The sequence below is a fragment of the Suncus etruscus genome, chromosome 9 (assembly GCF_024139225.1).
Source record: "Suncus etruscus isolate mSunEtr1 chromosome 9, mSunEtr1.pri.cur, whole genome shotgun sequence".
Taxonomy (NCBI): Eukaryota; Metazoa; Chordata; class Mammalia; order Eulipotyphla; family Soricidae; genus Suncus; species Suncus etruscus.
The window spans coordinates 35,875,262-35,900,598 of record NC_064856.1 but is presented as its reverse complement, the minus strand read 5'-3'; the positions used below and the strand labels follow the sequence as shown (position 1 = coordinate 35,900,598).

Sequence of the window (25,337 nt, the reverse complement as noted above, 5' to 3'; positions counted from 1 at the left end):
GTTTTACAAAAAATGGAAATAAAATTAACAATGAGATAAAATAGCATATATAAAAAAGACCGAGTAAAATAAAATTTTGTATGTGTATGCATTTAAAATGGAACTCTAATCAATGATGGGAAAGTCCTCTAATTCAGCTATTATGAAAAGTATTATGGAGTTTCCTGGAAAAATAAAGCAACAATAATTCTCTCCTATAGCCTCAGAATTCCATTCCTTGACAGTTCCCCCCAAACATAAAAGCATTGATTTGAAAAGGACATGTGCACATCTATGTTCATTGTAGCTTTTAATACAATAGTCAGCACATTAAAACAACTCAAATATTCAATTACAAATTAATGAATAAAGATGTTGTGGTATCTTTATTCTGCACAATAGGATGTTCTGTAGTTACAAGAATATAAAATTGTGCAGTTTACTGGGACATAGATAATATTGGAAATTATGCTGAGCAAAATAAGGCAGAAGGAGATAGACAAATACCAGATGATCTCACTTATATTTGTTATGTAAAGAGACAGAATAAAAAATAAATAAATAGTACTAAACAAAAGCAAACTCTTGACATGGATTAAAATAATTGATTATCAAACTATTAACAAATGTAGGAGGGAAAATGAAAAGCAAACAAGAAGTGAAATTGGGACAGTTTTGGAAGGTTGTGGGTGACTTTACTGTTGATGGAGTCCAGCAGGATAATCCATCAATAACATTTACCTTAATAAAACTACAGGATATAGAGTAAATACTGATAATTCACTCATTGCTATTTAAAATATGAAACAGTACAAAAACTTTGGAAAACACTTGGTAGTAAATAAAAATCAGTGAAAGGTAAGAATGTATTATACAGTCAACAATTGTGCTTTTGAACATGAATTTTATAAAAATATAAACTTTTTGGGGCCGGAGAGAGCATGGAGGCAAGGCATTTGCTTTGAATGCAGAAGGATGGTAGTTCGAATCCTGGCACCCCATATGGTCCCCATATGGTCCCCCAAGCCTGCCAGGAATAAGCCAAGAGCTGCTGGGTGTGACGCAAAAACCAAAAACTAAATATATATATATATATATATATATATATATATATATATATATATATATATATATATATATATAAAATGCGGGTTAAGACAGATGACTTGCACATAGCTAATCCTGATTCAATTTCCAGCACCACATATGATTCACTAAACACTAAATACTAGGAGTGGTCCCAAAGCACAGGGCCAGCTGTAAGTTCTGAACAAAGCCAGATATTTCCCCAAGCCAAATATAAATAAATATAAAAATAGGCCTATTTCAAAGGGTGAATTTTAAATAAACTCTTACATAATAAGGCATTCTATTCAAATTTAAAATTAAAAAAATCTCTAAGTTCAGATAATTTCACTGGAGAAGTCTACTATCTAAGGAAGAGTAACATATAATTTATGTCTCCTCACTATGAATAAGGTGTAGTAACAATGTGCCTACAACATTACATTCAATGTTTCCTCAGTATAAAAAGTTCTTAAAGAAAAAAGTTCACTCAAATATATTAATTTGGCAGTTTCATTTTAGTGTCTAAATTATTTGAAATACTTGAAGATATATGCAATATTTTTTAGAAAAGAAGTAAAATACATTATAATGTGTATGATAATATACCTCATTTTCCAAAACTAGAGCAAATATTCTTTTTGGGGTGTTGGCCTACACCCAGTGATGCTCAGGACTTACTCCTAGCTATGTGCTCAGAAATTGCTTCTGGCTTGGGAGACCATATGGGATGATGGTGGATAAAACTGTGGTCCGTCCTATGTTAGCGCATGCAAGGCAGATGGCCTACGCTTGTGCCAACCTTCTGGTTCACAGGGCAAATATCTTAAATACAATGCAAGCAAAAATTGAAATAAATAAAAAAATTTGAGAAAGAATAAAAAAATAAAATAAACCCTTAAAGTTTAACTATAAGATGAAACTGGTGGCTACTGAAAATATAGGGACATGGTGAAAAGATAGGGGACATGGGAATCAGAAACAGAAAAAAATACATATTAGTTTGAGTTTTAGTACAAAATGTGCTGTGGTTCATTCATTTATTTTGGTGTGCAATTATAAGTTTATTCCTTAGCTTATAGAATGCTAGTCTATTTTGAAAAGGCAAGGGGAAAAAGGAGAGTACAATACAGGCAAATGCTTAAATGCATACAACCTGAATTTATGTCTGAGCACTTCACCGTCTCCCAAGCATGTCAGGAGTCATCCCTGGATTCCTCCAAACACTGCAGTATAGCCCACTTAATCTCTAACACTACACAGCCTTACCAGTGTCATCATCACATCCATAATTAAGAATTGTTCTCTTATATGATTGGTTATAGAATAGTCCCTGTTATTGGTCAAATAAGTTTTCTTTATTTTAATGCTTTGACATTATAATATTAAAACAAGTGCCTGTACTTTCTTGAAATAGGTCTATCTTCCCTTCCTATAGATTTCTGGAAATGTGGTGATGACATATGAAAATTAAAGAATTATTTTATTGACTTCCAAAGTTATGATAAAAGTTTCATATATGCCTTTAAGTTTTCATATATCTTTTAGAGAAGATATATTGCATTTTTATTGAATCTTGATTTTATAGAGTATGTAGAGTAAGAGAATTTCAAAAAAGAAAATCCTTTGGAGGCCAAAGAAACAGTACAATTGGCATATCACTTGCCTTTAATGTGGCAAACCAAAGTTTGAGGTCCAGAACCACATATGGTCTTCTGAGCCAGGCCAGAATGTTCCCTAAACACAGAACCAGAAGTAATACCTGAGCACTATGGGAATGTACCCACAATTCCCATCTAGATGCACAATCATTGTCTCCAGTAAGATCCTGAGTTGCAAAAACACCTTATCCAATGCTGACAAATAAAAAGCAAGACACAAAACATTTAACTTAATTGTTTACTAAATTACTGATATTACTAATTAAAATAAGAGCTGTAGTTATTGACTGACTAAAAAAACCATGCCAAATAAAATTCATTTTACTAGAACTAGAGGGATAGTAGAATATGTAAGGCTTCTGTTGCACACGACGGACCCAGGTTTGATTTCAGACATCATATATCAAATGCCCTGCCAAGGGTGGTCTTGGAGTATAAAGGAAGGAGAAAGCATTGAGTACCAATAATGTGATTCAAGAGTAAAATAAAAATACTTTACTATTTTCATATCTTTCACATTAATTCATACACAAAATGCCTCCTTTTTGTCCTCCTTTGAGGACAAAGGACCTCAAGGTCCTTCTTTGAGGTCCTCCTTTGAGGCCACAGATATCCCAGAGGATAAGGCACTCTGCTTGAATATATCTGACCTGCAATCAGTCCCAAGTAACCAATGTTTTCCAAGCCACGCAAAAACTGATCCCTGAGCCAGTTGTAAATCCTGACACTGATACCTGTGCCACATCTACCAAAAAACCTGTAAAAATATCATTCTCTATGACACACAGATGTGAAACAGGGAGAAGCTTTGTGGTTTTCGGGAATCTACTCGACTCTAATTATCTCTTTCCCACTTTATAACAGACTAAAAGAAAATGTTTTATTTTATATGATTCTACTTATAAACAATACCACCTACTATATTAATTTAAGTAGAGTCCTATAGGAGGCCAATTTCTAAGATAAAAGAATGGACAAAACACAGTAAACAAAGTGAACAGTAATTAATGTTCACAGTGCATTTGCTTAATTTCCATAACACATCAGTATTTGAAAACAATTTCATTTCTAAAATACAAAACTTGTTTCAGTTTTGTATTTTATAATTAGGTACCTCTTAATATTTTTACATTATAATTTATTGGTTTTTGTTTTAATTTAATTTTATGTTTGTTAATATCTTTATTTCAACACCTTGATTACAAATATAATTATAATTGGATCCCAGTCATGTAAAGAACACCCCCCTTCACAGTGCAACATTCTCACCACCAATGTCCCAAATCTCCCTCCTCCCCACCCCATCTTCACCTGTACTCTATTTAGGCTTTCCAGTTCCCTCATTCATTCACATGGTTATGATAGTTCTCAATGTAGTTACTTCTCTAACCGCACTCATCACTCTTTGTGGTGAGTTTCATGTTATGAGCTGGACCTTCCATCCCTCCTCTCTTTTATCTCTGAGAATTATTGCAAAAATGTCTTTTATTTTTCTTAAAACCCATAAATGAGTGAGACTATTCTGTGTCTATCTCTCTCCCTCTGACTTATTTCACTCAGCATAACCATGTACATCCATGTATAGGAAAATTTCATTACTTCATTTCTCCTGATAATTCATTGTTAATTTAGATATTGGGAACTGTTTACCATAGGGAATAACCAACTCACCTACTGTATATCAATATTTTGTCAATATAACTTTATGTCCTTCTTATGCAAGATTTTCTCATGCTTACATTATCCTCAACATAGAAGCTAATCTGATAGTGTGTTCTAATAAGGAGCTTCAAAGATTATATTAATATGTAATGGTATGCTTAATGGCAGCAGAAAAAATAACATATGCTACCAGCATATAAATATTCAGATGCTACCCCATATAAATATTTCAGTTATGTTCTCAAGTTCACTATGGAACATCTCCAGAAAATATTGTGTACTGAAAAGACCTAAAACCATGATTTCCAGAGACTGTTGGGAGACGTTAATTGGGTCCACATCTCTCTTGTTTTTCCTAACTTAGAGCTTAGCATATTGTTCCTCACTCTTGAAGTAGACTCTGCCCCCATACAGTCCAAGACCATTAACTCCAGAGGTTTAGAAGTAATTGAAGTTTTTTTAAATATAATTTTTATTTTGATCATAGTGGCTTACATATTGTTGACAATAATATATTAGGTACATATTTACATAAAATCAGGGGGGATTCCCATTACCAAATTGACCTCCCTACACCTCCGTTTTTGTCCTACCTCCCATATCCTCTTCCCTCACCCCCAGGGTTGCTAGAATATGTGGTCTCCTCTGTATCTAGCCTACTACTTATTAGTCTTGCACCTGTTTGGTCCTGGTGCCTCCCTTGTTTCCTCCTCTAACTGGAGGGGGGCAGGACTAGCTAGTTCAAGTTACGTGGTTTTGTTTGAAGAAGAGAAAAGTAATAAACTGGGGTAAAAGTCTAATATGCCGAAAATAAGCGGAATTCTTCTAGAGGCTCTCATCATTGGTTTGAGAAACGAAGGAGAGAAAAAAGGTGAAACATTCCACCAGTACAAAAAGAAGTGTCAAATATCCAGTGAGGACTCCAACAATAACGATAAGCACCAAAAACAAACAAACAAACAAAAAACCAAAAAAACAAAAAAACAAGAAAACAAAAAAACAAAAAAAAACAAAAACAGAAACAAAGAAGAAAAACACAAAACAAAACAAAACAAAGAACAACAACATCAACAACAACAACAACAAAAACAAACAAACAAACAAACAAAACAAAACAAAAAAACGCCATAGTCTTGATATAAGAAACATGGCATAGCGTATAAAGAAAGAACAGAAAGGAAGAGAAAGAATAAGTATAACTGGGGACACCATCAATAATCACATCTAAACAGAGAGATTGACCAAAAGTAGATAGGTAAATAAAAATAATAATAATAATAAATGACAATAAAATAAAATAAAAAAAACAAACAATGTTTAGTGCTTTTTGTTTTTTCCCTCCTGGCCTGGCACAATAAATATTGGGGTCATTCGAAAAGGAATTCAATTGGCCTAAGAGATATGGGGTTTCTCCGCCCTTGGAGTGTATTGTCATGGGATCAACTATAGACTCTGTTCAGGACCATTTACTCTCCCAGTGGTGCTTTTGTGGTGTTTGGAAGACCTCTGCTCTGTCCTGGGTGATACAATCAGGCCTCAATGTCTAGGGATCTCAGTATCTGCACAGATCCAGGGGTTGGATTTATGATGAAGTCAGTCTTTGTGGTTCTAGAAGTTCTGTTCCAACAGTGCCATTTTAATCCATCTTCTGTGGTTGGTGATCTTGGTCTTTGCACTGAACCTAGGATGGCACCTAGGATAGTGTCTTTCTTTGTACTTCCAGAAGCCCCATTCCGTTACATTGGTCTCTGCCCGACCTTTGGAACTGGGGATCATGTTTATCGTGCAGGTCATAGTTCACACCCTAGGCTAGGGCTTTTTTTATTGGTCCCAGGCTGTATACAGTCTGGTCATGGTTCTAGCAGCCAGTCAAATGTAACTCGCAATCTTGGCTTTTGGACCTGCCAAAGGGTGACAAGTCTTCTGATTTTGTCTTGTCGTTAGCTGGTAAGGTAGGATAACCTGCACTTAGGTCAAGTTGTCCCCATTTTCTTCGTTGTCAGGATGTCATATTAGAGCTAGCACTTGTTGATGACCTCGCAGTATTAAGGCTGTCCCGGATGGGATTTGTTTCCTGTGGCAGTTGTGAAGAACTGTGCCGTTTCTATGTCTGGGATCCAGGGTTCAAGGCTGGATGGATGGTATTTAATCACCTGAGGTCTAAGTTGATTCCACATGACATATTTTCAAGGTAGGAGATATCCCTGTATTGTAAACAACTATGAGTTCCTATCTCTAGTAGATAAGGGCTCTTTTTATTTATGTAAGAATTCCCCTTTTTTAGTGTGCCATTGCAGGGGGAAATGGTGCTATCTTATATTGTCGGTGCATCTGGGGGTGGTCAAAGGGAAAAACAGAAACAGGTTACATACCCAAAAAAGATAAAAAAAAAATAGAAAAAATAGAGAATAAAAATGTATGTGCTTACATATGTATATGTAGGCCAGACTTTTTTTTTTAATTAGTTAGCAAAGTATTTAAAGGACCAAAGTGATGCAAAGACTATCTTACATTTGGAGAAAAGCAGGTAAAGAGGTGGTGTGATACAGGTCTTATGCTTATGTTGGAAGTACAGGTTTTCCCATTGTCTTTTGGGGTTTTCTTGTGGTGTGTGGGTTCCCAGGCGTTTTTCCATCCCATCCCCTTATCTTCAGATTGGCAAAAGATTTGCGGCATGGAGGTCCTGGAAGAGTTCTTGCATTGAGGATACTTTTAGACCTAAGTCCGATTTCAAGTAACAGTCCACGTTCGGGGGAGTTGGTAGGGAGGGCAGCGCAGCATGAATCTGCAGGGGGGTTGGCTGCCTTTTCTTGCAGGGGATGAGGTGTGGGTTTGACTGGGTGTCCTCTCGACTGGGTGCTGGGTACTGGTTCGTTGGGATAGGAGATCAATCTTGATGCCTAATGGATTAAGGACTGAGGGTGGAGAGTTTTAATATGGCGGGAGGTCCGTATGGGATTGAGGGGTGAAGGGATAGTTGGAATTGAAGTTTTTACAGAAGTTTTACCATCTCCAGAAGTCCTCCTTTTCTCAGTTTACCTCTGGAGAGAAAGATGGTTATTACTTTTTGCAATACCTCCGTCACCAACTGCTGTGATGTCCAATTGTCAGATCCATTAAAATGGTATATGTACATTATAAACAATCTGAAATATTGTACCATATTTGGAATTACTAGCTGTTCTAAAAAGGAAATTGACTCTCAATGATTTTCTTCAAAGAGCTTTGGCTGATTTCTCAGGAAAATTTTGCTCACACTACTAGGAAGGAAAAAGTTTTGTCGTTGCTGTTGTTTTTCATTTTTCAGAATGACTTTCTTCTTAAACTCTTCCATCATCCACTCTCTCCTATTCCCAATGTGTTGGTATTTTATATTGATGTCTCATCCTCTAGGAAAGATGGAATCGTTGGCCCATTCCTTGCCACAATATTGTGACCAAATTATAATTCAGTTCAACAGGTGAAACTTGCCACTATGATTTATTTATTCTCCCATGTATCAAGTCCATGCATATAAGTGACTTAATCTATGTAATTGGCTTTTTTCCTGGAACTGCCACTGCTTCAATAAACACTCAAAACCCTGCAATTAAATATTTGCTTTAATACCTTCAAGCTATTTTACAAAAGCTCTCCAAGTCTATTGTCATCACTCATATAAGATTTCATTCTGGTCCGTGGTATACTGGCTAGAGGAAACAAATTAGCTGATCACTTAGCAATGCCAATATTTAAGTTACCTGTAGAAAAGTATAATGTTCTACACAATTTAACTAGCATTAAAGATGAATCAATAACCACACTACTTCAACCTTGAATTGAATTTTACCTATCTGCCAAATATACTCATTAAATAATTGCATAATTGCAATCACTTTGCCCTTATACATATACCTGTCTCTAGGTAATCATGTCTCCTAAATGAAGCAAACCCACTACTACACAATGTTAACATCCAAATCCTAATACATATCAGAGTATATCAAATTTTTTCAAAAGATATTGCCCAGAAAAATCATTAATACTATTTGAAATAAGCATATCAGTAATCCAACAAGCTTAAATGTTCAAAAATAAAAATCTTGAGAACATTGAGAAATTATTTCCATAAAATAATTAGGAAAGAAGATAAACACTTTCCAAATGTGACATTATGAAAACTATGAAAAAAATTTTCATCATTAGTACAGGGAAATGTAGATATAAAACAATAAAATATCACCATCAAGAATATCTATGTAAAATATAGAAATAATAATGCAGACTGGTAAGTCACAAAGAGGAAACTGGCATTACAACTGAAAAAGTTCAGTTTATAGAAAACCTGTTTGAAGACTTCTAAAAATATTAAAATAAAACTACAACATGGAAGATAAAATACGATAGGCAAAGTGCTTTTACACAGCCAATTTCAGTTCAAATTCCTGTATCACATGTGGTCCCCTGGTCATTGCCAGGAATGATCCCTGAGCACAGAGTCAGAAAGATGGTCTAAGAACCCTTAAGTAACCACACTCCACAAACAATCCCAACAATCTACTATAGTATCCAGTAATTACATCCCTGGTCATCTACTCCAAGAACACTAAAACATTAATTAGAAAGATATAACAGATCTATGTATATTGCAGCATTATATGCAATTTCAAAATGTGGAAACAAGTCAAGTGGCCAACAACATATGAATTGATAAAGAATTGACATATATCACAAAGGAATACTATTAAATTATGAGGAAAAATTAAACCTTGCAGTTCACTATAACTTGGATGGAACTAAAAGGGATTTAGAAAAAACAAAAGACAAATGCCAAAGGAAGCAATGAAAGCAACAAGACAACTGTCAATAGACAAAAACCCTAAAAACATGGTCAATAGAACTATAAACCAAAGAGAAAAAAGGAATGGGAGGAACCATGAAATGATTTTATAGTATACTGACATTCTGATAGTGGAAGTGGTATGTCACTGCAAGACTAAAATGATAATAGCAGTACAACTGTAAGTCATGTTATATAAAAAATGAGTCATTTAAAATATACTGAAAACAAAAGAAGAAAAAAACTTTTAAAGAGTTTAGAAAAATAGAACAGATAAAAATTTCAGATTATCTCTAAACATTAAAAGAGTTACTAACTAAAGTTACTAATTTAATTTTCTCCTTGACTCATCCTTACCATATAATCAAAGTATTTATTATAATTATCTTATAGTATATGTATCGTTTAAATTATTTTATACACAAATTTATATAAATACACATGTGTCACCTACACTTAGTTTATATGAATATTTGATTAATATTTTCAAAGTTTCAAAAAATAAATTATTACAAGACCAGGGATATGATTCAATGATAGAATGCATACTCATATGTCTAAGACTTGAGTCTCTGAAGCAACAACATAAAATAAAAAAAGAAATAATTTCCTATGATTTGAATAATTTGACCAATTCACTCAGCTTAATTATTAATCTAAGCACTAGAAAATTATTTACCATTACAGATGGACTCTTTCCATAAATCAACATCGTATTAGAGATAAAAAACATAGATGACAACCCAAAGATAGCAAAAAGCATTCATTTTTCATTAACTGCATCATTACAAATTTGATGTGATCAATTTACAATATCTCACTGAATCTCATTCTTCATGGCCCATGTCTATATAAAAAGTTTTTTTTAATTTTAGTTTTAGAGAAATTAAAATTCATATTAAATATGTATCCAAGGACTCAGAGAGATAATATAATGGGTGAGGTACTTGCCCTGACATGACTTACCAGTCTCCCTGATTGCTGCCAGTAGTGATATCTGGCATGGAGTTAGGAATCAACCACTAGAAAGGCAAGTGCCTTAATTTCTGTGTTCTTACTTTGACACAAAGCATTATATTTTATCTAGAAGAAAGTAAATAATAAATACCAAATACGAGAACCTCATTACAAGTTCCTAATAACTAAATGAATTCTAATCAGTTCTCCAAATTTTTCTATGAGAGAAAACTTACAGTGGCTTATATTTTTTCAAGCAATAGTGATAAACTGTGAAATATGGTCACATTTCATAGTGAATAATTGAGCCATTTTTATTTTATCAAAAAATAATTCCACATCCTATATTAAATATAATATCCCATTTACTTTATATTCCAATAACAACCAACTTATACCTCATCTCATAGAAATTATATAATTATAGAAATTATTTAATCACATGTCAATACCCTTGAGACTACACAAGGCACCATGGTAAAGCAGAGCAAAATTCCACCCCTCTTTGTTGATGAAGAATGCAATCCTGCAGACTCAATTAGTAGCAATCCCCTTCATAAATCTCTTTGAAATAAAATTAAGAGTGGAAATGTTTAGGATGTTTAGTGAGTTCAAGAAACAAAGGAATATAAGACCAATAAAATACAGGAGAAATATGAGATCTGAAAGTGGAAAAATACAGACACAACAGACTAAAAAATAAAAAGATCACTAGAAGGCCTCTCCAGCAGAGTAATATCTGCTAGCTCTAAATCAGTGATCTCTAAAATTAAGTGCAGAAAACATCCAGATAACAACAGAAGCAGGAGTGTACTCTAAGCATCATGTGGCCATCCCAACCAAGCATAAATTAACTAATTAGTATATATAATTTCCTATGCTAAAATAATTAATGAAAAATTTATTAAGAACTTATTATACCATTATAACATAGTACCTGTCATCTACTATGACACTTAATTTTTATAGATCTGTGCCATGTTATCTTACTGAATCTTATTTTGTATATAAATAAGCTAAATATTAATGAATTGTTTGACTAAATTTTAAGTAAGATTTAAATCATTTTGGCCTTAATTCCATGTATATTTAAATGAACATGTACCTGGGACCCAATAAGTGCTGATTTTATTATTCTCATTCTATCTTTTTGTAAATTGGTTTTCATGCTTAATCAATTCAATGTATACTACAAAGGCTTGAAAATATTTTAACTGAAATTACAGAATACTTAAATCATAGTCACCATTTTATTAAATATCATCTGTCGAAGCCTAGTTGTTATTTAAAATGAGAGAGATGGTGAGAAAGACAGAGATGGGAAGAAGAGAACTGCAGAGGAAGGAAGAATAAAGAGAATGAAAGGAAAAGTAAAATGAGGAAAAAAGCTCACTTTCCTAAATTAGTCTTAGAAAACATCGAAGATGTATTTAAAAAAAAACTGTGAAATAAGGCAACTTTGTGGGGTTTTTTTGTTGTTGTTGTTGGTTTTTGGGCCACACTAGGCGGTGCTCAGGGGTTACTCCTGGCTGTCTGCTCAGAAATAGCTCCTGGTAGGCATGGGGGACCATATGGGACATCAGGATTCGAACCAACCACCTTAGGTCCTGGATCGGCTGCTTGCAAGACAAACACCGCTGTGCTATCTCTCCGGGCCTGAAATAAGGCAACTTTGAAAGATGATATAAGGTATTTTAAATTGAAGAGAAGAGCACATTATTTACAAATAAGTTTAAGTGAGGATCTAAATTTGAACAGGGTCTTGAAATATTCAAAATAAAAATGAAGTATAATAGTAACTTTCTGAAAGGCATGGACTCTAACCTTGCAGTGAGATATGATCAGCCTGAACAAAAAGAATCCTAGCAAAACCCCACAAAGGTCAGAGGTAACACTGAGAAATATTGCATCCTTAATCAGCAGCTGCTAACACAATGCAAAATCATCTCGCATCCCAGAAAGCTTCTTCTGATACCTTTCTTACAGGGAGAAGACACTCGCAGTGACATAGAAAAGACACCCCATCAGAATACAAATAAAATATGGTAAAACAGGGAAAGACACTGAAATGACTTGTGGTTAGCCCTGAAATCCTGAACACTTTCTCATAATAATCGTTTATATAATCTCTCTGAAAAAGACTACAGACTCAGAAGTCGCTCCTAGCTTGGGGGACCATATGGGACACTGGAGGATTGAAACAGGGTCTGTCCTAGGCTAGCGTGGATAAGGCAGAAACCTTACCACTTGCACCTCCGCTCCAGCCCCTAAAAGTTAACTTTTTTGTAGTAAACATTGACATTTGAAAATTTGTTCTTTACCTCGATGCAAAGGATATCTGGTTGTGACATCTACCACCCATTGATCTCCAGGGCTCTGCTGATCTGGCTGGCTAGGCAGGTGTCTGCTTCCTCTCTCATTGCCCAAGCTGCATGCTTGGTTGAAGAGGAAGGTTTCCCCCCCATAAAGACAGACCATTTGAGGGTATAAGACTAGCTGTGTTCCCCTGCTAGAACCTACGAACAAGCTTTCAAAAATATTTTCTTTACCAATACTTGAATGAATGTTGAGTCTTAAAATTTGTTCTATCACTTGGAATTGTGTTGAATGTGAAGTTAATATGATTGCTTACTGTGTTTATTTTCCAATTTTGCTAAGAAAATAGAAAATACAGAAGATTTATATGAGATAAAATTTACTCATCTGTTTTTCCTTAAACGCATATATTGCTTGCTTGTCAGTGTGTATATTTGCTTGCTTTTTCTACTTTGAAGAAGCCTGTATTTTTTCTTGAAAATATTATTTCCTCTTTCCTCTTACATCTGATAGATTTGCCTTTCCTGCAAGGAGAAATGTCTTGCTCCAGTGTGAGTCCAAGGCTCTTTGAATAATGTCAGGGATCATCTCTCACACCCTGCTGAACAAGTAGACTTCAAGCACAGTTTGAGGGCTCCCTCATAAGATGAAAGTCTGCCATGTTGATGAGCCTAGCTCATCTGAACTTTGCCGTCCAGATTCAAGCTAGGCATTTATATAAATGTTTGGGGTCTACGTGGCTGGGTGGAGCAGAGATGTTGCCACCCTATTTTATAGTATATGCTCTGATTCCCCACTATCTCTAGGGAATTCCTCCTTCCCTCCCTGCTTCCAGTCCTTTCTCCCTTCCTCAAGCCTTCCTTCCCTCACACTCTTCCTTCCCTCTCTCCTTTCCTCATCCCCTCCTTTCCTCACACGCATCAGTTCTCAGGGCTTACTACTGCTTTAAGAAATCACTCCTGGCAAGGCTCAAAAGAACATATGAGGTGCTAGAGATCAAAACTGAATGGGCTGAGTGTTAGGCAGTCAAACTGCTTGCTGTATTATAGCTCAGACCTCTTGATTTCTTTAAACAAAATTATTTTTTCACTAAATCAACCATAAAAATAAACTTTTCAACGGGTTGTGTGGCATTTTTTTTTTTTTAGTTTTTGGGCCACACACTGCTGCGCTCAGGGGTTACTCTGGCTGTCTGCTCAGAAATAGCTCCTGGCAGGCACGGGGGACCATATGGGACACCGGGATTCGAACCAACTACCTTAGGTTCTGGATTGGTTGCTTGCAAGGCAAACGCCGCTGTGCTATCTCTCTGGCCCCGGCACATTTCTTAACTTCGCTGTCACCCCACCCGCCAAAATCCCAGTTCTAGACTTTAGAACTTGACCAAATCAAGGTATATTTTAACCTTGCCCATAATCTCCCTTAATCATGTGTCTCTCTTTCTCTTCCTCATACTTCTCTGAATGCCTTTCTATAAATAATGTGATTTTAGTCGACAAGATAAAGAGCAGTTCAAAATAGAAATCACCTCAGAGTTTCAAAAAAAGCAACTATATTATTTAATAAAATAGTAAGTTTAAACTGCTATGTATAAAACTTCCATAAAGTGTATGAAAAACATTAAGAGATGTTATCTTTACAGTGATAAGCTAAAGATTTTAACAGAGGGACATAAAGACAGTATAGTGCTTAAAGCACTTGCCTTGATTTGGCTGATTCTCTAGTACCATATAAAGTTCCTCAAACCCTGCCAAAAGTATCCCTGAACATAGAATCAGGAGTAAGCCCTCCATAAAGCCAAATGAGATCTAAACATTGTTTAATGGAAATGAAATAAAACAGAAAATTATACAAATTAGATATAAATTTAAAAAACTATTTTTTTAATTTGTTAAAATATAAGACATTAAATGTTTAAGTTTTACTTCTGATAGAATACTAATATATTTTAAAATAATTTCCCAAATACTGAATAATATCGCTATATTATTTTGTTATTTAAAATTTGTATGTTTATAAACATATCACTTTAGGCCAGGTAGATCGTACAATGAGTGAGTAGAATATTTGCCTTGCATGAAGCCAACCCAGGTTGGCTTCCCCATAGAGGTCAACAGTTTTCTGGTAAACTTATATAGTCTAACTTGTCTCTCTTTATAGTTTAGCAGCCCTTTTAGGAATAGTTCCTGAGAACAAAGCCAGGATTAAGTCATGTGCATCACCAGATGTGGCACAAAAACAAAAATTATTTATTAATAAAATATCATTTGCTTTCTTATTTCACTTGATAAGCAATGTGTAAGTTGTTTTCAGAAAACATGATGACTGAATAATTCAAAGAGAATGTAACTATGAACAAATTAAACTTGAATCAATATTATATCAATATTATATCAAAATTATAATAACTAAATCTTACTAATAATTTTATTGACCGCATACTATTTAATGTACATTGTAAATATTTGCTAAGTTTTAAGTAAATCTATCATATTCCCATTTTCTGTGATTTAATATGCTCATTTATAAAAGTGAGATAATAATTCTCACTGTACTACTGTTTGAATTAATTAAATAACTTATATAAATAGAATCATAAAATTATCTGTGAGTGAAATGATTTTTTGTCATAATTATGACGATCGCCATCATCATCATTGTAAGCATCATTATCAATATTGCTAATATTTTTACCTGAATGTCTCATATGACTGAGATATTAAAATGGTAAATATCTCATTCAATTTTTTGGGATTTACCCAGTTTTCAAACTCTTAAACTCTGTGAAAATTTAATATTCAATTTATAACACATATTGCTTATGGCACAGAATGCCCTTAAAATTATAGCTATGCACCAAACTTGCTTTCTAATTGGTGGTGTTGAAAGCAGGAGATGTGTGACCTTAATCAATTCAATGAAAATTTTTTCTTGAATTTCTCTTCTAAATAAAGAGACTAAGGAAGGAACATAAAAACAAAACAAAAACTACCAAGATTTTATTTTATGTATTGTATTATATCAACAATCACAATTATTCTATGAACCAAATACCAATAAAATTGAGATTCACACTTTTCTGAAATGAAAATTTACCTTATATATGCAGAATGTAGTTATAAGGCTTTAATATGAGTTTATATATATTTTATAGATATATAAGTTTTGTATATGTCCTGATTATATATAATGCTCTCACTGTCGGATCATTATATCACCTTTAATCAATATCAGTTTATTACTATATAACATTGATTTTACGTAAAAATGAGTTCAGTTTTCTCACCATTACAACAAACATGGTAACCAATTTCTCACTGTTTTATTTTTAGGCTGGCATGAATCATGAAATGTTTTCATTTATAAGCATCTAATTTTTATTTTTACTCAGTAATGTGTAACATTATCAAAATATATAGATCTTTATTCTTAGTGAGAATCCCTTTAATATGTAATTAATATATATAACACTGGTAATATGCAAAACACATTAACTGATTATTCATTTTACATCTTTCAAAACAGAAAAAAACAAATATAGTGACCTGCCATCTTAAAAATGAGAACTGTGTTTCAGAAAGGTTAGAACTACCAAAGGTGGGGCCAGAAAGATAGCACATCAGTAGGGCTTTTGCCTTGCTCATGGCCAACTCAAGATGGACTGTGGTTCAATTCCCAGCATTCCATATGGTCCCCTGAGCTTGCCAGGGGCAACTTCTGAGTGCAGAGGCAGGAGTAATCTCTGAGCGCAGCCTGGTGTGACCCCCTCCCAACCCTCCCCCCCAAAAAAAGAACTTCCAAGGGTATCTCAATCTCAAAGAATGAGATAAAATGTTGTTTCCAGAGCATTCCCCGAGATTGATGCTCTTTCAACTCAAATCAAAGCCAAATTTTTGGACAGTAAGTGAATCAAAAGTAAAATATTTAAGTATTCAAATTTAATTATTTCAGCATGAATATTTGATCTTTGACATGAATGACTTAAACCTTCTCTTTAGTTTCCTTAGACTTATTAAACAATTTCTAAACTTCCATTTATGAAATTATATTCATGGATAATATGCTTCAATATATTATTTTTGTATATTTAAAAAATAATTTTTCTTTATGGTTCTAAATAATGTTTTCGTTACTGAGGACAGATGTACAATAGTTTCATCTGCTCTTAAATGGTAATAACCATATGCCATAGTTTGCCATCTACCAATAGTGATGGGAAAGCAAAATCATGTAACAGACTTTGAGATGAAGAGAAAAAATTGCAGCCAACGCCCCAAAAAACATTTATAATATATAGTCACAAAGTAGTACAGATCTTTTCATACAAGTTACTTTTTAAATAATGCAAAATAATTAGGTGAAAATTAGAATTTTTACAGTTTTTCAAAAGACTGAGTAAAAGATGTTAGAAATTTTAAGATTTAAAAATTCACGGAAGAGAAAGTTGAGAATTTCAGTTAAAAAAAAGATTCAAGAAATATCAAAATCAGAGAGGTTAAATGTGGTAAAAAGTGTTTAAAGGGGCAAAAGAAAAATTTCAATTGACCAGAACCATGCTTCATATGAAGAAAGTCCTTGTACCACTGGTCCAAAGAATCACTCCTGGGAGAAAAACACTGAGTCCAAAATACGTTCCAAAGTCTTTGGTGTGACCCTCCACCTCCCAATAGTGTTCAAGTTTTGACAGGGTTCTATATAAATAATAATATAATGAGCATAATTCTAAAATTTATATAAATTCTCTCAATTTTGTCAAACTAGTGATTATTCATTTTATAGTGTTTTAAGGTTGTTGATATATAAAATTTAAAATGCACTATTTCATAGTTAAGTGTACTATAGAGATAATTAAATGTGAATATTTCATAACATAACTGGTATATCTCTACTTAACTACACAGGTGGTAGTTACATAATAGAAAAACCCCAATCCTTTAGAGGTCAATGTGTCTGAGAGAAGATTCAGACAGTAAACTGAGGGGTTCTTAATGCAAATTATCTAAGCCTGGATGTCCAACAAGGAAGTGTCCTGGGAGGCGAAGGCACTGTATACAGATTCCTATCCTCTACTTTTCCCTGGAGAAAGACAACCTTCAGAGATTATGCCTAAAAACTCTTCGTCTCTCACATTCCCTTATGAGAGAGTAAACCCCCTTAAGGTTTAGTTAGCATTGAGAATCTGTTATCTACCCTCTTTTTTATGACTGATGGATGAACAGTAAATATCCAACACAGAGAACAATCAGCTTCTCTGTCCTTGAAACAGACAGCCTCCTGACCTCCATGCTTTCTGTCCAATATCTGTATTGTTTTCTTAATCCTCACAGAGATCCTGCTTCAGGGCTATTCATTTGGTTTTGAACTTGACAAATATTATTCAATAGGAAAAAGAGAATCTCATAGTTTTAAATATTTTATATAATATATAACAAGTATATAAAGCAACATACATATATATTAAAGGCACTGCTTTCCTTCTTTCTCTCTTTATTCCCCTGTTCCTATAATTTATCATTTGTTTACTTCTAATAAAAACGTTCATTCCACTTACTTACACATAATATTAACTGAAGACAATGTAATTGATTTGTCTTGTGAAGTTCAATTTTTTTCCTGGGTTTTACACTCAAGTCTATGGAAAGCTTCAATGTACTAAAATTTAATTTTGTTAGGGAATTTATAGTTACTGACTTCCCAGTTAATAGGACTTCCTTCACAGTCTAAAAATTTAGGATAATAACAACAAAGAAGTTATATATCTATTTCTATATATGCAGTCCTACGTATACAGATATTGAACATATTTTTAATCACGAAAATCCTCTTAATGTTATCAAAATAATTTAATTTAGTACAGCATTAATTGTCCATCCCCAATTTCCCTGATTCACACACACCCAGAGTAAATATGTTAAAATTCTAGGTGGATCTTACAAGCCACTGCTCATTTTACTATATTATACTTCAATTAATCCATTAGAATGAGAAGTAATTAAGTAATTATAAGATTACTTAAAATTGTGAAAAAACACTAAGAACATGGAGCCTGAGTGGTGGTTCAGGGCTTATGGCATCTGCCTTGAGCACGCTAGCCTAGGAGGGACTTCGGTTGGACCTCCAAGCATCCCATATGGTCCCCCAAGCCAGGAGCGATTTCTGAGTGCATAGCCAGGAGTAACCCCTGAGCATCACCGGGTGTGGCCAAAAAACAAAAAACTACTAAGAACCATATTTTTTCTTATTATATAAAACAAGCCTAATTTGCATAAAAATGTCAGGAAATTAGTTTTTTACTGATTAATATATTTTGATTATTTTATACTTCAATAATCAATTTTGACTAACATAGTTCAGTCCAAAGACTATTAACATTTTTTATAATGCTTAAGAAAAGGCACAATAAGTTTTGAGCACAGAAATTTAAAAGGTGCTTATTTCATTAGCACTTAGTATCAGACTTCAGGCAAAATAGCTTAATTTTTACAAAGTCTTAAAAGGTAATTTCTGTCTCGATTTGATAACAAGGAACCTAAACAAACTGGTCTAGTCAAAAAATAAAAATAAATTTTAAATGTAAGTGCACTATTCCTCTCATACTTGGGATATAAAGAAACAGCCATGGAATTTAAAATGACCAAAGGCAATAGAAACACAGATCAAGAGAACTTGGTCTTTAGTAGGAAGCTTGCTTCTGGCACTTGGGGCAGGAAGATATTTTAGGGAAGGGACTTCTGTGACTAGAGGAGGGAAGTGAGCCCTCCAGGGGAGGATTTGAAAGAAAGTAAAGTGATATGCATAATGTCCTATTAGCAATAGTAAGCCACAGTCCTAAAAGGGGAAAAATAGATAGTGTCAGCAGGGACAGTTTCGGAAGTCTAGTGGAGGAAAGTGGACACTGATTAAGGGATCTCTGTTGTAACATGTGTGACTAAAAATAATCATAAATAACTGTCATTTATAGTGATTCAATTAAAAAAAGAAAACATATTTAATTTACATTAAAATATTAAAACTTGCAATATTAATTAGGACTTTTGCTAAAATATGCCTGTGAATGTTTCTATTCAATGAATAAAACCCAAAGGGTCACAAAGTTTAATATTCTTTAGATGTTTTTGTGCAAACTTTGTGAATGTAAGATTAGATTTATATGGGGGGCTATAGCAATAGCACAGCAGGTAGTGCATTTGCCTTGCAATTGGCCGACCCAGGTTTGATTCTAGGAATTCCATATGGTCCTTCAGAACCTGTTAGTAGTAATTTTTGAACACAGAGCCAGGAGTAACCTCTGAATTTCAAAAGAAGTGCCCTCACAAAGGTTATCTTTATGCAAAAACTATGATTTTATGAAGTTCCTTGCTTCTCCAAGTGTTTTTAAAACAACAAAAGCATAAATGTAAACACTGTAAAAACATGTTCCTTCAATAATATATTTAGAATTTAAAGAATAATTTTCAGCGTTCTCTTAAGTATTATTTCACTTATATTTACAAATGATATTTGATTTGATCTGATCTTTACATTTTGAGGGAGACCTCAAATTTATACTTGACTATGTTCAAATATAATTCTCCATAAAATCATTGGAAAATTGAATTAGGCAATGACTATGCATGCTTAAAATTGTGCTTTAATGCATATCATATTACATTTGATATGTCTTAATTTATGTTGAGAGACCAAGCAATACTATATTTATGAATGTGAACATAGTTTACTACATCTAAACTTTCATTCTAATTTACAATTAATACATCTTGATATGTTTTATTTGGTGGCCCTAAAGATTGACTACAGAATTTCACACATGTACTGAAACACATCTCTGGCCAAAAAGTATTTTTAATGTGTAGTTTAAAGGTATTAAATAAAATTTTATGGGTATATCAATAGATAAAATGTTTTCAGAATTTTGATGATCGCTGATGAAAACTAGGCCTGGAAGGGATACTGAGATAGGTGCCATACCTTGCATGTTGCTGACCTGACACCATATGCAGTACCATATGGCATTGTTTCACTAGACATCAAGGTGCACAGCTCTAGAAGTATATCACTTTGCGGTGTGTGGTTTTGAAAGTCCTCAAGCTTACCTTACCCAGATATTCCCTGTACACAGAAGCAGAACAGCATCACATTCTTTGACCCTTATATAAGGTCCACCGGCCCAGGTGGCTGAGTCACTATGTGGGATCCCAATGGCCCTATGGCTCCTAATCACTACTCACTGCTCAGAAGATCCCTTCCCACTTATTTCTATTCTCCTATATTTCTCTTACTACTAGTAACAACGTTTCTCAGAGCATTATATGTGTTTGTATATATACTATATACAGTATATACAGATACATATATGTCATAATATTTCTCAAGGACAATTTTTTATTAATTAATTTATGTTCTTTGCTACTATTTCACAGAGGCTTTAAATTTTACTGTTTATTGGCAACACTTAGATAAAAACAGAATTACAAAAAAACTCATGAAATATATAGGCAGTACAATGCAAATAAAAAAGTTTGATAAATCCGGCAGGCACGGTGGCGCAACGTAGGGCATTTGACTTGCATGTGGCTGACCTAGGACTGACCGCGGTTCAATACCTGGCATCCTATATGGTCCCCCAAGCCAGGAGCGCATAGCCAGGAGTAAACCCTGAATGTCACTGTGTGTGGCCCAAACTGTCCCCCAAAAAAGTCTGATAATTATCATATATTGTCCCCAAAATGTCAGAATAAAATTCTGGAGAGATATTTAATTACAGGACTAAATCTATAATAAAGTAACTACAATGATAAGCATTTGTCCTTGCTGTCTCCATCTTCTTAACTATGGAATAAAATAAAAATTAAAACAAAAGGTAAAGGCCTTTCTGCTTAACATTATCAAAACTTTACTTTGAAAATCTAAATTATTATTATAAACATTCGAAAATTCACCTCTTTTTCTGTTGTTTTTTTTTTTTTTTTTTGCTTGGACACACCATATGGTGTTCAGGGCTTACCTGTGCCTCTTCTATAAGGGATCACTACTGGCAACCATAAAACTTGTGTGGAATTTAATCTAGATTCACTGCATATAAGGCAAATGACCGACCTTGCTCCAGTTTCTAGAGATATTTCTTTTTTTTACAAAATCTGTTTTGATATATTCATGACTAGCAGAAAAAGGTGTGATGGAATAAATGTGTACTTACTTTTAAATTTAAATTACTTACACAGACTATAATTAACATTGAGAATCTTTAAACATTTCATTTTGATCACAAAATGGAAGCTATATCATTACTGAAACTGGCATAACACTACTATGTAGGTTATCCTGAACAGAAGGATTCTGATGATGTCAGATTACCAGTCGAACTTGATAGCATAATTTTTAACCAAAGGATCACTGAGATTTTTTCTGGTGAGACCAAATCAATATTTCTGTATCTTTAGGTGGAAGAAATAATTCAAGAAGTAGTGAAAACAAACAAAACAAAATGAGTGGGGTGTGAATATCATTTACAATTAAGCAAAGAAGGTATTTTGGCACCTCATTTTTATAAAGATGCAAAACTGTGAATTACAATTGCATGCTATTTATCCACATGCTATACATTAATCATAATGAGAGAGGTACTATAACAATACAAATCCACCCATTCATTCAGAAATGTTTTTAGTAACTATGATGTGCTAGAATATCTGATAGACATTGGGGATGTGGGGCTTCAACAAAGCAGCAAAAAATGAACTTAGTAAAAATTCTCAAAGTTATCCATGAAGTATAATTAAATGGTTTTGTACACAAAGTACAACCTATAATTTTTCTTAATGAAATTTAGCTTGATTAAAGTGAACACATAATAAATTATATGGCATATCTGACTATATGAAGCATTCTCAAGCAATTACCAAAAACTCTGTTAAGAATGAGAAATTATAAATGTTCCTTTTTTCCAATCACTTATACTATTTTATTTCATTATTAAATATAGAGTATTAAACATGTTAGAGATTGTATTTTACTTTAATATTGAAATTTTTACAGGCATAAAATCCAATGGGGGTTGTTATAGTTCAGTATCAGTATTGCAAACCAGAGAGGAAGAGGAGGAAGAGGAGGAACAGGAGGGGAGAAGGAGGAGGAGGCAGAGAAGAAGAAAAAGAAAGAAGAAAATGAAGAAAGATGAAGAAAAAAGAAGAAAAGAAGAAAGATGAAGAAAAGAAGAAAACGAAGAAGAAAAGAAGAAGGAAATTATGTCTGCACAGTGGGGCCCGACTGAAAAATTGTGAGTGCTGCCTCTGTGTGTCTGTCTCCTGTCCTGTCTTGTGAATCTTTTGGGAGTGGGCAGAAAAGAGGCTCCAGAAGAGAACGGCCATTCCGCTTCATTACGCGGCGTTGAGTTCTTTCTAAGGAAATAACACTGTCGCAACAAGAAGGAAAAATCACACTAAGAACTGTGCTGGATCACTGAAGCCCAGCATTTCTCTTTGGACTGTCTTCTCTGCTGCATGCTTAGGCCTAAGATTTGATCCTGTGAGAGGCTTCATCTACGGAGAACTCCCCTCCCTTGGAGGCAAGTTGACCCACCCAGAAAGTGTAGAGCCAGAGGAGTATGGCTAGGTACATCATTTAGCCAATGAATACCACCACAACATGTAGGAAAACCCACAATACAAGTGTGACAATGGGGAAACGCAGGGCAGCATCAGACATAGAGAATGAAGATGACATTCTGATGACCAGATAATGACCAACCAACTAATCAACCTCTCAGATAGGGACTTTAGACAAGCAATATGGAAGATGCTCAGAGAACTCAAAGAAACCATGGATCGAGTTGAACAGAACACTAACAAGAACTAAGAAAATATGAAGATAGAAATCACAAAACTCCAAACTGAAATAACATGTCAACTAACAGGCCTGAAAAAGTCAGTAAACAAAGTGAATGACAAAATGGATAAGCTCTGGGACAGAGCAACAGAAGATAAGAATAGAATTGGTGCTGTGGAAGATGAGATACATAACAATTCCATACAGTGGGAAAGATTGGGAAAAAAAACTTATAGCAAATAAACAGACAATGGAAACATTAGTCAAAGAATGAGAACAGATGAAAACAGAATCTATGATAAGCTCAACAGAAACAACTTAAGAATCAATGGAGTCCCAGAGACCCAGGAAGAAAATTTCCAGGAAGAATCAATGGCCAAGAACATCATTAAAGAGAAACTTCCAGAGCTAAAGAATATATGCGATCAAATCCTGCATGCCCGAAGAGTACCAACCAAAAGAGACCCCAGAAAAAATACCCCAAGACACATCCTAGTCACAATGACAAATCTTACAGATAGAGACAAAATTCTGAAAAGAGCAAAAAGGGAAATTATATTCAAGGGAGCATCCTTGAGATTTACAGCAGAGTTGTCACCGGAAACACTCAAGGACAAAAGGCAATGGTGGAACATAGTGACAAAACTCAATGAAATGAATGCTTCACCTAGAATACTGTACCCAGCAAAATTCACTTTCCGGTTTGATGGAAGAATACATGGTTTCACAGACAAAAAACAGCTCAGAAACTTTACAGACTCAAAACCGTAAGAGAAAAACTGAAAGACCTAATTTAAGACAAGACTAACCAAAAGACACACCAAATTTCGATATAAAGATGGCATTAAATCCCAGGGCAATTCTTTCTCTCAACGTCAATAGACTAAATGCACCAGTTAAGAGACACAGAGTGGCTAAATGGATCAAAAAAACTCAATCCAACCTTCTGCTGCCTACAAGAAACGCACCTGAAAAGTCAGAACAAACATAGACTCAAAATAAAAGGCTGGAGAAAAATTATCCAAGCAAACACCACCTACAAAAAAGCTGGAGTGGCCATACAATATCAGATAATGCAAACTTTATACTCAGGAAGGTTGTAAGGGACAAAGATGGACATTTTATATTAATCAAGGGGTCTGTAGAGCAGGAAGAAATAACTCTCCTAAACAAATAGGTACCAAATGAGGGGCCAAAAAATATTTAATACAACTATTGACAAATCTGAAAAATAATATCAACAACAACACAATAATTGTGGGGGACCTAAACACAGCTTTATCAACACTGGATAGGTCAACCAGACTAAAACCCAACAAGAATATACTAGATCTGAGGAGAGAAATGGAAGAAAGAGGCCTAGTGCATATATATAGGACACTCCATCCCCAGAAACCTGGATACAAATTCTTCTTCAATGTACATGGGACATTCTCCAGGATAGACTACATGCTAGCACATAAAACATACCTCCATAATATCAAGAGTATAGAAATATTGCAGGCTACCTTCGTTGACCACAAGGCTCTGAAATTATTTGTGAATTCCAAAGGGACAAGAAGAAAAACTTTAACACCTGGAAGTTAAACAGCCTCATACTCAATAACCAGTGGGTCCAGGATGAAATCAAGGAGGGAATCAAAAGGATCCTGGAAACAAATAATAATAAAGACACAAACTAGCAGAACTTATGGGATACAGCAAAAGCAGTACTGAGAGGAAATTTTATGTGCTTTGCAAGCACACATCAGGAAGGAAGAAGGGGCTTACCTGAGTAGCTTAATGACGCAGCTCATAGAATTAGAAAGTGCTCAACAAAAGGACCCAAAAAGTGGAGACAGAAAGAAATAACAAAGCTGAGAGCAGAAATCAACGAAGTGGAAACCCAAGAAACAATTCGAAAGATCAACGAAAGCAGAAGTTGGTTCTTTGATAAAATAAACAAGATTAATAGACCACTGGCAAAACTAACAAAGAAAGAGAGAGAGAAACTTGATAACTCATATTAGACATGAAAAAGGAGAGATCACTACTGATATGGCAGAGATTAAAAG

The 25,337-nt window shown here is 34.3% G+C and overlaps 1 protein-coding gene across 2 annotated transcripts in view; it reads right to left on the bottom strand.

Annotated features, from left to right (window-relative positions):
- GRM5 (glutamate metabotropic receptor 5) overlaps positions 1–25,337 on the bottom strand; it is a 483,470-nt gene that overhangs the window by 427,030 nt on the left and 31,103 nt on the right. The window lies entirely within an intron of this gene.